This window comes from Onychomys torridus, chromosome 7, assembly GCF_903995425.1.
Source record: "Onychomys torridus chromosome 7, mOncTor1.1, whole genome shotgun sequence".
Lineage (NCBI taxonomy): Eukaryota > Metazoa > Chordata > Mammalia > Rodentia > Cricetidae > Onychomys > Onychomys torridus.
In genome coordinates, this window is record NC_050449.1 from 51,289,714 (window position 1) to 51,301,795 (window position 12,082).

The following is a 12,082-nucleotide window of genomic DNA, read 5'->3' on the forward strand; positions in this document are numbered from 1 at the left end:
CCATCTACAATAAGAGATCTGGTGCCCTCTTCTGGCCTGCAAGCTGAACACTCACTGTATACATAATAAATAAATAAATCTTTAAAAAAAAACCCCATAAACATGAACAGCCAAGACAATATATGCCTCTTCCAGAAGCTTGTAACCTGTTGTAGTGGGCCCCAAGAAATGTAATATAGCTGAAGCACAAGACAAGGACCTCAAAAGAGCAATTATAAATATGTTCAAGTATCTTAAACAGGATATAAGTAAATCTCTTAAAGTCTGTGAAAACATAGTTGAATGAAATAATGAAAATTTTAAATTTAAATATATTTTTAGCACATTCTTCCTCTCGCCCAAAGTTCTTTGAGATCTTCTCCTCTCTATTCACCCAAATTTAAGTTGTTTTTTCTTAAAACAAGCAAACAAACAAATAAAACAAAAGCCCAATATAGCAATTAAAACCCCCCAAACCAAGAAACATAATAAAACAATACCCTAAAAGAAAAAACAAACAGAGCCGGGTGGTGGTGGCACACAGCTTTAATCCCAGCACTTGGGAGGCAGAGGCAGGCGGATCTCTGTGAGTTCGAGGCCAGCCTGGGCTACAGAGCAAGTTCCTGGAAAGGCGCAAAGCTACACAGAGAAACCTTGTCTTGAAAAAAAAAAAAAAAAGAAAGAAAGAAAGAAAAAAGAACACCGCCCCCCCTGCCACCATCACCAAACTGTAGTCACATAAAAGTGCACAAAAAAACTGGTGGAGTCCATTATATGTTGGTCAACTATTCCTAAATTTGAGGCCTGCCTGGGAGTAGTTGATTTACCCAATGTGACTCCACTGCAAAAAATATTTTTAACAAATTCATAGAAGAAAATTTCCCCAATCTAAAGAAAGAGATGTCTGTCAAGGTGCATGAAATATATAGAACACCAAATAGATAGAACTAAAAAAGAAATTCTCCATGACACATAATAATCAAAACACTAAATGTTCAGAAAAAAGTATATTAAAAGTTACAAGAGAAAAAGACCAAGTAGCATATAAAGGCGGGCGCATTAGACTAACACCTGACTCCTCAATGGAGATTCTGAAAGCCAGAAGGGCTGGGATGGTGTTTTCCAAACTCCGAGAGACCACAGATACCAGCCTAGACCACTATACCTAACAAAAACCATCAATCACAATAGATGGAGAAAAAAAAATCCACAATAAAACCAAATTTAAGCAAATTCTGTCTACTAATCCAGCTCTACAGAAGGCACTAGAAGGAAAACTTCAATCTGATGAGGTTAACCACACCCAAGAAGACACAAGGAATAAATAGTTCTAGAACAGTAAATCAAAAGGGGGTGGGGTGGAGGACTCACAACATAACAACAAAATAACAGGAATGAATAAACGCTGTCCACTGACAGCTCAATATCAATGGTCTCAGTTCCTCAATAAAAAGACAGACGAATATACTGAATTAGAAAATAGGATCCACCTTTCTGCTGCACCCAAGAAAGAGACCTCACCATCAAGGATACACATCACCTCAGGGTAAAAGGACTGAAAAAGGTATTCCAAGAAGATGGACCCAAGAAGCAAAACGGTATATTCATTTTAATATCTGGCAAAATAGACTTCAAACCAAAACTAATAAGAAGAGATAGGGAAGGACACTGCACACTCATTAAAGGAAAAATCACCAAGAGAGCAGTGTAATTCTAAAAATTCATGCACCAAACATAAGGGCACCCAAGTTTATAAAAGAAATACTACTACAGCTAGATTCACATATTGACCCTCACCCATTGAGAGTGGGCGATTCCAATGCCCAACTTTCACCAATATCCAGGTAATACAGACAAAACGAAACAGAAATGCTAGAATTAAACAACATTATAAATCAAAGTCTATCTAAACACAAAAGAATGTCTTTTCTTATCAGCACCTCAACTTTCTCCAAAGCTGATCACATACTTGGACACAAAGCAAATCTCAACAAGTATAAGAAGACTGACCAGGTGGTGGTGGTGCACGCCTTTGATCTCAGCACTCAGGAGGCAGATGGGATCTCTGTGGATTCGAGGCCAGCCTGGTCTAGAGTGAGTTCCATAACAGCCAGGGTTACACAGAGAAACTCTGCTTTGAGAAACCAAAACCTAAAAGAAATATATATATATATGAAAATTGAAATTAACACCCTGCCTCTCATCTGATTACCAAGGATTAAAAGTTGGATATCATCATCAACAATAGAACGTACACAAACTCATTAAAAGTGAACAACTCACTACTGAATGAAAAGTGGGGTCAAAATCAGAAATCAAGAAGGAAATTAAAAACCTTTAAGAATGTAATGAAGCTGGATGGTGATAGTGCACACCTTTAGTCCCAGCGCTCAGGAGGCAGAGGCAGGCGGATCTCTGAGTTAAAGGCCAGCCTGGTCTACAAAGAGAGTTCCAGGATGGCCAAGGGTACACAGAGAAACCCTGTCTCAGGGGAAAAATAAAACAGAACTGAGTGAAAATGCAAATACAACATACCCAAATGTATGGGTACAATGAAAGCAGTTATAGGAGGCACACACAGCACTAAAAAAACAGAATAGCAGGATCTCTGCAAGTTCGAGGCCAGCCTGTCTACAGAGCGAGTTCCAGGACAGACTCCAAAGCAAAACAGAGAAACCCCGTCTCAACAAAACAAACAAACAAAAATTGGATAGATCTCATATTAGTAACTTAGGGATACACCTGAAAGCTCTAGAACAAGAAGAAGAAATAATACCCAAAAAGAGTAGGTGGAAAGAAATAATCAAACTCAGGGCTGAAATCAATCAACTAGAGACAAACAACAATAAAACAACACAAAGAATTAATGAAACGAAGAGTTAGTTCTTCGGGAAAATCAACAAGACCGAAAAACCTTAGCCAAATTAACTAAAAGATGTAGAGAGGTGATCCAGATTAATAAATGAGGAATGAAAAGGGAATGAGGAAGACACTAAGGAAATTCAGAGAATTGAAAGGACATACTTTAAACCTCTGAACTCCACCAAACTGGACAACCTGAAAGAAATGGATAAATTTATTGATATATACAACTTACCAAATTAAATCAAGATCAAGTAAGCAAGTGTCAAGTGTCAAGTTGTATGGTCTAGGAAAGAAAGTGTCCCTGCTCTGTCCCAGCACCCACTGCCTTAGACCCCACCAGACGTGCAGACGAAAGTGGCTATGGCAGGTTTTGGTGTGTAGCTCAAGAGTAGACACTTACCTAGCATGGTCAAGATCCAGTTTCTATGCCTAGTAACACACACAGACACAGACACACACTCAGACATACACACACCACATACACATCACAGACATACACACAGAGAGACATACACACACCACACACACACACACACACACACACACACACACACCACACACACACACACACACACACGCACGCACGCACGCACGCACGCACGCACGCATGCACACATGCACACAGAAGTAGGAAGGAGACTTGGGAAAAAGAATGGTTTAATGAAGAGGGTGATAGACGATAATGAAGGTAAAATGAGCAAATAAATTATATATGTATGAAATTGTAGAAGTAAATAAAAATTAGTATACTACTTTTCTTAAGTATGGAGAAGCATATCAGAAAACAGTAAATAATTTCCTAGGAAATCACTATTTGCCAACATTGACCACAGTAAACCTAGAAGGCTAAAATAACTATCTCTCAAAAAGTCCCAAGCATGCACAGATTCACAAGAAAATCTATTAAACCTTCAATATTTCTTAAAATGTTCCTGAGAGTAAAGAAAACCCCCCTCATTATTTTAAGTCGCGTGGGTCAGTGTTAGAACACACTTGCTACGAGCATGGCTCAGGTTTCAGTCGCCAGCAGAAAGACCAAAACTATGAGCATTTTAAAGAAACCACCAGGGGAAACACAGTAGCCTTCACCGTGTGCTGTTTCCCACAGTTTCAGCTTCCCACACTTGCCTTTGCTCACAACCATTATGTGGAAAATTTCAGCAATAAGCAGTTCATAAGTTCTAAATGCCACACTATTCTGAGTAGAAAGAAGAGATCTGACACTGTCCTGCTCTGTCTTGTCCTGGGTGTGGGTCATCTTTTAACCAGAACATCCATGCTGTACATGTTACTAACCCATCAGTCATTTAGTGGCCATCTGAATTATTAGATAAACTATCCCGTTACCTCAATGCTTGTGTTCAGCTAGCCCTTGTATAGTAGTAGCTCAATGCTACATCACAATGCTCACATTATTCATATCGCTTCACCTCATCATATACGGATTATATTATTCTTTTTGTTGTTTTTAAGATAGGGTCTCATGTGGTCCAGGCTTCACCTGTGTGGTGAGTTCCACATACAAACCATCCCAGGAGTCACTTTGATGCCCTCAGAGAAAGCACAGTTTGTTGAAAAGAGACCAGGGGCCTCTGTAGTGAGATAGGGAGCAGGATGAGAAAAGATAACCAACAAATGTTTCCAGGGTGCCCAAAATGCCAATCAGAGAGAGCGGGAATGCCAGTGCTCTCGGCTTTCTCCATTTCCCCTTTCTTGGCCATTAGCCGCACCCCTTGGCCTACGGATAGCACCGCTTACATTCAGGGCTGGAAACACTGCAAATAGAACTGCCTGTGAGGTGACATTGTCAATGGTCATCTGAGCTCTGCTGAGACAGAGAAAGCCCTGGTCCAGGGTCATATCCTGTTCGCATCCTGTGATTGATCCATCTGTATTGTTAGGTAGAAGCATGCTCCTATTCCGGTCTCTTCTGTGCTGGCGCTCTGAATCTAGTTCTCTGAAACCCACTGAGTATATTGCTTTCCTAAGCTGTTTTCCTTGTAGGTAGGAGTGTTTTAATCAGAAACTGGAATGCTTAGCAGATCTGGTTTATGGTGAAAATTAATCCACCAGCATTCCTTCGTTTACATGAATTTCTGACTCGTGGCATCTGCAGAAGCTCTTTTCTGAGCTTGTGTGTCTGAAGGGTGCAGAAGTCCTGGTGTTTTCATGGTGCCCAATAGCCTGTGAATCTGTAAGCAAACACATTGCCGTGTATACCACCCATCACCCAGTCCTTGGGTATCAGTTTGAGGCCTCAGTATCATATACTGGAATAGGACTACAAGCTGCTGCATTGGTTCCTGATATTGATTAGGCTGGGTCTGAGCTGACACAACAGTCTCTTTTAGATTCAGCATCTCTTGCTGTCAGCCTCATGATCTGCCTGGCTGCCCTTCTGATCTAAGGTGAACAGACTTAAACCTTACAAGAACAGATGTTTCATCTACCAAAACAAGATACTATTTCATACCTTTTGGAATCTCTAAAATTTAGAAGTCAGCTGGGCATGGTGGCACATGTCTGTAATCACAGCATTTTAGGAAGCTGAGCCAGAATTGCTACTTTGATGCCAGCTGGGGGTCCATGGTGAGTTTCAGACCAGCTTTGGGATACATAGCAACACCCTGTTAAAAAGCCAAACCAAACAAAAAAAGTTTAATGATACCAAGTGTTGGTGAGCTCTAGAGAAAATAGGAGCCTCATGCAATTCTGGTGGGAGTGCAAATTGGCATAATAACATGGAAAGTCTGTTTGGCAGTATGTATTAAGGTTGGCCAATGCCTTTATTCAATAGCCCAACAATTAATTTCCAAAGTATTTGTCTTAGTCTGGTTTCTGCTGTTGTGATAAAGACCATGGCCAAAAGCAACCTGGGAAGGAATTTTTATTTGCCTGTCCTTTCACAGTCCATCATGAATGGAAGTCAGGGCAGTCAAGGCAGAACTGAAACAGAGGCTTAGTCTACTTACATGCTTGCTCCCCAAGGCTTGCTCAGCTACCTTTCTTACACAAACCAGGACCACCTGCCCAGTGGTGGAACTGGCAGCAGTGGACTGGGCCCTCTCATGTTAAACATTAAATCAAGACAATGCCCCGGAGACTTGCCTGCAGACCAGTCTGGTTGGGGCAGTTCCTCAACTGAGGCTCCTCTTCCCAGATGACTCTAGCCTGTGTCAGTTTGACAAAAGAAAAGAAAACAAAACAGCATCGTTCTACAGTGTATGGCAGTAATGCATAAATATGCCCACCAACACACACAAATGAGAGTTTTCACTATGCAGGGTAGCTTTAAGTGGGAAATAATCCAAATGTGTACCAACATGAGAATACTCACACACAAACATATACTAAACTGTATACTATAAAGCATGAAAATGAAGAAGGTGTTATCATTCACAACAACCTGGAAGCATCTCATTGAGGTTGTGCTGAATGAGGTCAGTGTGGCAGAATGCTTGCTAGCAAGTGTAAGACCCTACATTTGATCTCTAGTACCACACGTTAAGAAAAATGTTGAATGAAAGCCAGACATAAAAGTCTGTGTATACAGTATTATTTCACTTAGAACACATTTAAGAATGAACAGGGGCTGGAGAGATGTCTCAGAGGTTAAGAGCACTAGCTGCTCTTCCAGATGTCCTGAGTTCAATTCCCAGCAACCACATGGTGGCTCTCAACCATCTGTAATGAGATCTGGTACCCTGCTGGGTGGTGGTGACACACATCTTTAATCCCAGCACTCGGGAGGCAGAGGCAGGTGGATCTCTGTGAGTTCTGCCTGGTCTACAGAGTGAGTTCCAGGATAGCCAGGACTGTTTCACCAAGAAACCCGGTCTCAAAAAACAAAAACAAACAAACAAACAAACAAATAAATACAATGAACAAAATAAATTACTGTGTTAAACGTCATGGCTAATATTTGCCTTTGGTGGAGGAGTGAATAATGACGGGGCAGCATGGGAAGAGCTTCTCAGGTATTAAGGTTCTCATCTGGCTTTATCTGAGCAGTGATTATATGAATGTGCTCACTTTGTGAGAACTACTAAAATTATATAATTATAATTGTGCACTTTTCTCGGCTGGACCTCCTCATACAGCTATATGAAGTATGGAAGCCCCTAATTTCAGCTGTCCCTTAGCTGGGGCAAATCAGGAGACTTAGGTGTGCAACATGTATCTATTGTATTCTCATGGTGATAGCTGAAATGCAAATGGGCACCTCCCAATGTGCAAGTCCATTTTAAAACTTTGCTTCTGTCATATCTGCCAATAAAGCATTGGCCAAAGCAAGTCACATGATAGAAGCAGGGATTAAGGTGTGGGGCAGAATGCTTTACTCATGGTGGGAGGGTCATGCTACGTCATATGGTAAATGGAATGAATATAAGGAGGGTAATAATTTGCCCATCAACACAATCCACCACAATGCAGAGGAAAAGGGAATTTTAAGACAATACAATAAAATTACCTAATAATTAGCAGAGAGCACTTGAGAGCCATAAAATAGGGTATGTTCCATATTTTGTAGTTCTGGGGATAGAATCAATTTTTTTCTCATATTAAAATTATTCATTCATAAGCTTATGTGTGGATATGTCCTTTCCAGGGCCATGGAACTTCTAGTATATACTTAGTTTCTACATTTCTCCTTTCCCCCTTTCTTCCATTCTTTTTTTTTTTTTCCGTTCCCCAAACAAAGCCTTTGCATAGAACAGACAGGCACCTGAACTTTTTTGGCAATAAAATTCCAGGCAAAAGGCAGTCATTACATCTTTGCCCATTTTATTTCCAGCTCCAGAAGAAAGAGACCCACATACACAGCAAGACATATCTTTGGCATTTTATAAAAATTTCTGAAATCTCATTGTTTAATTTTAGGTTAGACCCCAAACAAAAGAAGAATCAGTGGAGTTTTAGCCCAATGACTGATAAGTGGCATCATTCAAACTTTCAAGCGTTTCTTTATATCCTTTAAAAACATGGTAAAATATGCATAACATAAACTGACCATTTAAATTCCACACACACACACACACACACACACACACACACACACACACAGAGGAGAGGTCAGGGATGTGGTTTAGTGGTGGAGCACTTGCCTAACATACATAAAAAAAGATAAGGTAAACGTAAAATGTTAACAATTAGGACTTTAGGTAAAGGGCAGGAATGAGTAATTTTGTATAATTTTTGAAATACTTTATTTTTATGTGTATGAGTGTTTGCTTACATGAATGTATACCATATGGGACTTGTACCTGCAGAGGTCAGAAGAGTCAGATCCTTTAGAACTGAGTTTGGAGGGTTATAAGCCACCATATGGGTGCTAGGAACTGAACTCTAGTCCTCGGCAAGAACAGCAAGTGCTCTTAACCACTGAGCCACCTCTGAAGCCCCCATTTTGTATAATTTTTGCAACTTTACTATCAACTTGAAATAACTTGGAAATAGTAAAAACATTACTTTTTCAAAAGACAATTTCAGCATGTGTGAAAATATTCAAGTTAAGTGAAATATGTAGATTACTAAACAAATGTGCAGTATAAATTTTGTTGACTGCATATATTTAGTTGGATATATTGCTCATGCACAGTTAGTTCAAAAATATAGTTCATAGATATTTTAGGAGCATAAAAAAAGTAACAATTGTCATCTGTTGGTAAGAAATAGCCATGCCCAATTTAGAACAAAAGAAAGTTGAAGAATTTGTGTTACCAGATATCAAGACCTACTTTAAAGGCACAGGGATTGGGAACTGGAGAGATGGCTCAGCGGTTAAGAGCACTGACTCTTCCTGGGCCTCAGGTTCAACTCCCAGCACCCACATAGCAGCTAACAATCATCTCTAACTCAAGTTCCAGAGGATCAGTGCTCTCTTCTGGTCTCTTCCAGTACTACACACACATGTCATACAGATATACATGCATAAGTCCATACAGATAAAATAAAAAAAAAAAAGGTACAGAAATTCAGGCTGGAGAGATGGCTCAGCAGTTAAAAGCACTGGCTGGTCTTCCAGTAGACCCAGGTTTAATTCCCAGCACCCATATGGTAGCTTACAACCTATGTAACTCCAACCGGAGAGATCTGACATCCTCTTCTGCCCTCCAAGGGCACCAGGCAGACAAAATGCCAATACACATAACATTATTTTTTAAATCCACAAATGTTATATAAAATACATTTATTAAAAGTCACATAGCTGTAATTACAGGAGAATCAAGAAATCCTCAGATGCCAAAGATAAAAGAGGAACTGAAAATATCAGTGGAGTTGAGAGTTGATGAGTATCTCCCCATAAGGATCTGTGGTTCTAGACATTTGGCTTGGGAGTTTTTGGTTTGGGGGCCTGGGGCCTCTCAGGGGTTGAAACTGATCAACTCAGTATGAAGTGGAAACTCTTAAAATATTTGCTAAGTGGAAGGTCAGATTGCTACAAAAATAATTAGGCACTATAAGAAGACAAGGGAAATTCTCTCTGCTTGGCTTTAAAGATAGGATCTGGAACAGGCCCCTGTGTAAGAAGAGTTATTTCCTTAGCATGTGAAACCTCAAGCTTTCGCTTTGCATAAGATTGAGGTCAAACTATCTAAGACCATCCAGGGATATCCATAGTTCGTCCCATGGATCTTGACAAACCAAGTGTTAATCCACTGGCATAGCATTAGCAACAGCCATATATCCAAAGAAGTGTCACACGCAAAAATATTCATAGAAATAATAGAATGTAAAGAAAAGAGCAGAAAAATGCATCCTCTCAAAAAAAAAAAAAAAGTCAGCAGGAAAACAATAGTCAACATTAAAAAATGCCAAATAGGATGTCAATCTGAATGAAAACAAATGTCCAAAGATACTGAAAAAGACATCAAGGTTTTAAAAATAATACATAAGCCATTGCTCTTAACCACTGACTCATTTCCCCAGCTCCAACATTTGTACTTGTAGCAGAAACTGTTATAGATGAATTTCAATGACTTTCAATGCGACTCAGAAATCCTCATATTTTTATAAACTTATTAAAAATTATTTTGCCGGGTGGTGGCAGTGCACGACTTTAATCCCAGCACTCGGGAGGCAGAGGCAGGCGGATCTCTATGAGTTTGAGGTCAGCCTGGTCTCCAAAGCGAGTTCCAGGAAAGGCACAAAGCTACACAGAGAAACCCTGTCTTGAAAAACCCAAACCAAACCAAACCAAAACCAAAACCAAAACAACAAAAAACCTAAAACCCACCAAACAAACAAAAAACCCTGTTGAGATGGGGAGATAGTTTAGTGGGCAAAAGTACTTGCTTCCCACAAGAGCTTGACTATCTGAATTTGGATCTCCAGAACCCACAGAAAAGCTGGAGGCAGTAGTGTAGGCATTTGTAATCCCAGAACACCCCTACTGGGAGACAGGAGGCTGAAACAGGAGACTCTCAGCAGCCTCTGGGCCAGCTAGCCCGGTTTATGTAGCATCGAAGAGACTGTTTCAAACAGGATGGAAAGGTGAGGACCATCACCTGGATTGTCACCTGACCTCATATTTGTCATGGCATACCCCACCTACATCTACTACACCCATGAACATGCATACACTCCCCCCAAAATAATACTAATAAAAATTTAAATCCATCCTTATAATTTGTTTTTCAATAGAATTACTGGTTAGGCCCAATAATCTCTTGAATGTTTAATGAATGATTATCCAGCATTTTCTTAGAGCTGACAAGGGTATCAGTGTTTCCAAATATGAACTGACTGAAGAACCTGGTCTTGGACTTTTTCCTTCTTGCCAAATATCTATCTTTGTCTTTTGCCTAGGTTTCTTTTTTTTTTTTTTTTCTTTTTTACCTTTGCTTTGCAGCACAGTATTTACTTAATAACTGGGTCTCCACAGAACCTGTTTTGATGATCCTAGCTTATCCCTTCATTAGTTTGCATCATCATGTTGCAGTTGAGATCTTCTTTCTTGGGAACAAAAGGCTACACACAATAAGGCATCATGTCTGATAAACAGTTTCGGCCCGGATCATTCATTTAACACATATTTATTGCTAACCTACTATGTTTCAGGTCCTGGTCAGCTATGGAAGACAAAATAAACAAGACAGGGTCCATTTTTTCATGAAGATTATGATGACATCAAACAAAAGAATTTCATGAGCATTCAGCTCCGTTTTGAGAACACAAAAGGAGATGTTTCCTGACATCTCTGGCAAAAAAGTTAGTGAAATAAAGAATGAAGTTTAAGTGTCAGTACCTTAGTAGACAAGAAATTGCCTAAAAGGCTGGTCAATTAAGAATTCCTGAAAGAGCTGGGCAGTGGGTGGTGAAATCCCAGCTTTCAGGAGGCAAAGGCAGGCGGATCTCTGTAAGTTCAAGGCCAATCTGGTCTACAGTTCGAGTTCCAGGACAGCCACGGCTACACAGAGAAACCTTGTCTCAAGAAAAAAAAAAATTCCTGAAAGAGGGGCTGCATCTAAAAATGGATATGATAGGAAGAGAGACTGGGAACTGTGAAACCTTCCCCAGCACACATATTTTATACGAACAGGAGGGGGCAATTACGTGTAGTTTGATGCTCTCTGTCAAGCTGTCCTACTCAGTTACTGCCCTAGTTCTTTCTGTCCTATAGTGGACTGAACAAGAACACAGCTTTCACACTTGCATACACAAAGTCAGTGTTCAGCTATTATGAGCAACTTAAGTTACAAAAATCACATATATTCACTCATTCGTTCATTCATTCATTCATTCATTCATTTATTATTTGTGTGTGCGTGCATATATGCCAGTGTGAATGTGTGGTCAGAGAGCAGTCTTGAGGAGTCAGTTCTGTCCCTCCATCCTGTGGTTGGGGCAGGGGCAGGGGTGGGGGTGGGGGTGGATTATCATACTGAAGTCAGAGGTCCTGGGGTTTGGAGGCGAGTGCCTTTACCTGCTGGGCCATCTCACTGGTCCCTCAACTTCATAGTTTCATAGTAGTTGTTTTTGGGAGGTTATTGTTTGCCTTAGTTTTGGAACTAATTTCCTTAGTCCAACTAGTACTCTCTGATTTTAGCTAATTCTAACGTCTGTGCAAACACAATTCCGTTTGATGGAGCAGAAGTTTCTCAGTCATCTAAAACAGTTTCTCTATGAAAGTTTAGTGGAAATTCCCCTCTCCAAACTGATTCTATGAATGACTGTGATATAAACCCCATTGTTGCATGTTCACGGTGTGCCAGAAACCCTACTCAATCACTCCTCT